Below are 4069 nucleotides of genomic sequence, written 5' to 3' on the forward strand. Positions count from 1 at the left end.
GGAAGTGCCGGTGGTGGAAACGTCCCCCTCGTAGGAGCTCGGGGAGAAGTGACCGATCCCGAAAACGGGGTGGGGGGGGGTCAGAATGTTGAAAGGTGAATTGTCCTGACTCGCCAAAGATCGTGACGGTCCGTGTAGGCGTGTGTAACGTTTTGACCCCCACAGTTTGAATGTTGCGAGCGGCTCTCCGCCCCCCCCCCCGCCCCGCCCCCGCCCCCTCCTCCCCTCCCCCTCCCCCGTCACGGGGACGATTGGAACGTGGCCTGTCTTCGGTATCGGTTTCGGCCGGCACCGTCATTTCACAATCCTGCACTACCCCGCCAGACGCGAGCACTGGGGACCGTGCGTGTGTGTAGACGTCACCTGTCTGGCTCGTGGGCTTCTTCTGTCTGGGAGAGACCCTCCCCTCCCTCCGCTGGAAAAAGATGGAATGAAAAGGGGGAAGAAAAAGGAGACGATGCTCCCGCGGTCGCGGTCGTCCTCTGAATACGTGCCCGGTTGCCGTGTTGCGGTCGACGGCCCCCCCCAGATTCTTCTGAGTCTTCCCGGGAGCCCGGGAGCCGCTCGGGGGAGCGCCGGGAGGCCTGAGCGCCCCGGGCGTGGTTTCACTCACGTCCGAGGCGCCGGGCCTCGGCCCCGGAGTGGCGCGGGGGCGGTCTGTTTCCCGTTCCTGCCGACGCCCGGCCGGGGTGGGGGGATTTATTATTACTTACGGTGATGACGACGACGACGACGACGTATTCCACCCCCCACCCCACCCCCCACCCCGATTCCCGGTCAAACAGATCCGGGAAGGGGGGGGCGTTGGGGGGAGTGAAAAGGGGAAGGGGTGAATGAGTACAGATTGGTCGTGGCACGGTAGTCACGGGGCTGTGAGGTACGGCGTAAGGAATGTAGTCGACCCTATGGCGATCACCGTGGACGGTGTCACACGGGGACCGGATCGTGTGGTCGGGGCGATGGTGCGGGGACGGCGTTGGGGGCAGGGTGCCGAAGGGGAAGGGATAAAGAAATAGCCACGGGCGTGTCGAGCAGAGGGAACACGACCGAGGATGTGGTCGTGACCGTGTACGTGGTGCCGGGTGGGTACCGGTCCGGGGGATCGCTTCCTGCACTGTCTAGATGTCTAACCGCTGTGCGGTACACCTGAAGCTGATATGGAATGGTATTGACCGTGGACTGTCATTGAGACATTAAAAGGGGGCGGGGGAGACATAGAGAAGAGGGAGAGGTCCGAAGTTCCAGATAGGAAACAGATGCCGTAAATCGCCGTGTATAATGCGCACCGTTTGGCCCGAGTGTCTGAGGGGAAGATGAGGATGCGCGTTCTACGCGGCTCGGGCCGATTCCGTACGTGGTTGAGTATTTTTTCATTCTTTTATTGACGCTTCTGAGTTAAAAGCGTGATCCTAGACGTCGATCACGATATCCGCATGACCGATAAGTCAATACCCTGGCGTGGGATCATCGGTTTTGTGGAACTCGGGAGGAACTGGCAGCGGCCAAGAGTTCTTGGCCTTCAAGGGTGCGTAAAAGGCCTTGAGGGTGTGACCGGTACGTGAAACGTCTCGAACCTCGCACCTGTTCTTGCGTTCTGTAATTACTCGTTACGTAAAATTTCTCATACTGGAACGCGTCAAAGACTGGACGCTAGAATTCCCTTGTGATGCAGAAGATGGGTACCGAAACGTAAAGACACACGGGGGGGGGGGAGGGGATTAAAAGGAAACGTCCTCCCCCCCCCCTCGAAAGATTGGGCCAAAGACGTGGGTGCGCGGTCTACCGGGGGGGGGGGGGGGCGTTATACAGTGCAAAATACGGTACTCCAGGAGGTGGGTCCCCGTGGACTGGCTACCACGTGTGTCCGAGACGAATACGGCGTCGCACGTGAGCTGTCTTTCGATCAAGATCTCGCGCAAAAGGAAGAAAACGAAACCAAACCCAAGATTCCCCCCTCCCCCGCCCGCCCCGGGTCCCCCTTGAGCGGCCGGGGTCGCGTCGTGGCGGCCGGGAGCTCGGTGGCCGAAGCCGGCCCGCTCCGGGCCCGGAGAGGCCATCCGAGGTGGGCCGGGACGAGGTCCGGCGACCGTGCCGGCGGCGGGGCGCCCTCGCCGGCTCGCGATCCGGATCCGTCCCGCTGACGTTCGCTCCGGTTGTCGGGCGCCACCTGGCGGCCGCTTTTATATCGTCCCTTCCCTCCGGAGCTCCGGCGACCGCGCCAAGGGGAGGGATCTGGCCGCTGTGCCCGGGGAGGCGTCGCGGGCGGCCGGCGTCACCGGCGGAATCGTCCCGGTGGTGCCGTGGAGACGGCGCGTCGCCCGTTCGCCGGAGATTGGAGGTGCAGGTTTCTGAGGGAGTGACCGCCGCCCGTCCCCCGGGCTGCCCGGTCGCGTCGACCGGCGCTCGCCCGTGCCCCTCCGCTCGCGGAGGAACGCTGAGAGGGCGGGACGCGCCCGCGCGCCGGCCCGCCCGCCCGGCCCGCGGCCGGGCCTGCCCGGCGTCGGCCCTTCCGTGTCGATCGCACTTTGTTTTCTCTCCCCCGCGTCCCGCTCCGGAGGCTGCCCGCCGACCCGGGGCCGCGCGGGATGGCCCGGCCAGGGCCCCGCGGGCCCGTCCGCGGTCCTTCCCGCGGGCCTGTCGTCGGACGCCCCTCCGCGGGAATTTTCACCCAAGTCCCGATCGGGAGACGTTGACCGTACGCCGCCCGCGCGTGTGGCCGGGGAGGGAGTCCCCGGCCCGCGTGCGTGCTCGCGGGGGACGGTGTCGCCGGACGCGACTCTCCGGAGTCCCGTTCCGGCGGCGGGGACCGGGGCCGGGCCCTGCGGGGAGGCACGTGGAGGGCGAGGTGGACCGGGACGGGGGGCACGCGCGGGTCCCGGTCGGTCCGACTCGACTTTTCCTCCCCCGTTTTCCCGTCCCCAGAGACCGGGCGGCCGGGCGGCCGGGCCGGTGGGGGTGGGCCGTCGGAGGCCCGTTCGTCGGAGGCGCCTCGGTGGTACGTTTCCCCTCACGCCCCCTCCCCGAGTCCCAGTTCGGAGGCGCGGTGGTTCGTGGCGGCCCCTGCCCGCGCCTGCGACCGTTGCGGTGGGGAGTATCTCGTCTCCTCGCCCTCCTCGCCTGTCTTCGGGGCTCCCCTGCTTCGGGGGTCGACCAGGTGGCCCAGCCGCTCCTCCCGCTAGCGGGGATGGGGTGGTGACCGGGGTCCGGTGGCCCGAGACCCGTTCCGAGGAGGCCGCTGAGGTCCGTGGATAGGCGCCGCCGACGGGCGCGGTGATTTTTTTCGCCAGAGATCGACATTTTGTGCCACCGGAGAGGTGTGGACACGCAGTCCTCTGGCGAACGGTCCCCGACGGGGGCCGGGCTCCTCGGCGCGAGCGCGTGGGGTGCCCCCCCGCGGGGCGCTCGCCCGCCGCCCGGTGCCCGGGCCCTCCCGTCTCTGGTTCGTGAGCCGCCCGCTTGGGCCTGCGCGCCGGCTCGCGCGTAATCCAGGCGTTCCCGGAGGACCCGCGGTCGACACGAAGCCCTCCGGTCTCTGGTACCCGAGGGTGGCGGGGGGTGGCAGGCGTTGCGGGGTTGTCTCGCCGCGCGCGCCCCCCTCGCCGTGCATTCACACGGGCGCGGTCCGGGTGCCTAGGTGCCCCGTTCTGCGGCTGGCAGGCGCTGCCTCCTCGCGGGGCCCTCGCCGCCAGCCGAGCCCTGCGGGAAGTGGGGTGTGCGGCGAGGCTGAAGCAGGCTCCTCTGATCGTTGTCCTCGCTGCGCTACCTTCCCCCGTGGCCTCTTTGCCCGTTGTGTTCTCCGATCGATGTGGTGACGTCGCGCTCTCCCGGGCCGGGCCTAAGCCGCGCCAGACGAGGGACGGACATTCATGGCGAATGGGACCGCTCTTCTCGCTCTGCCTGCGGGCCCCTCGCCTCTCCCGCCCGCCCGATGGCGGTGTGTGGAAGGCAGGGGTGCGGACTCCGGCCCGACCCCGTTCCCCCCCGCCTCCTGCCTCACGGCGCCGGCGGGGCCAGGGGTCTCCTGACGCAGCGGACACTCTCCGCCCGGCCTCGGCCGTGTCTCGCGTTG

The sequence above is a fragment of the Rhinolophus sinicus genome, unplaced genomic scaffold (assembly GCF_057876585.1).
Source record: "Rhinolophus sinicus isolate RSI-liver-muscle unplaced genomic scaffold, RSI-T2T HiC_scaffold_19, whole genome shotgun sequence".
Classification (NCBI taxonomy): Eukaryota; Metazoa; Chordata; class Mammalia; order Chiroptera; family Rhinolophidae; genus Rhinolophus; species Rhinolophus sinicus.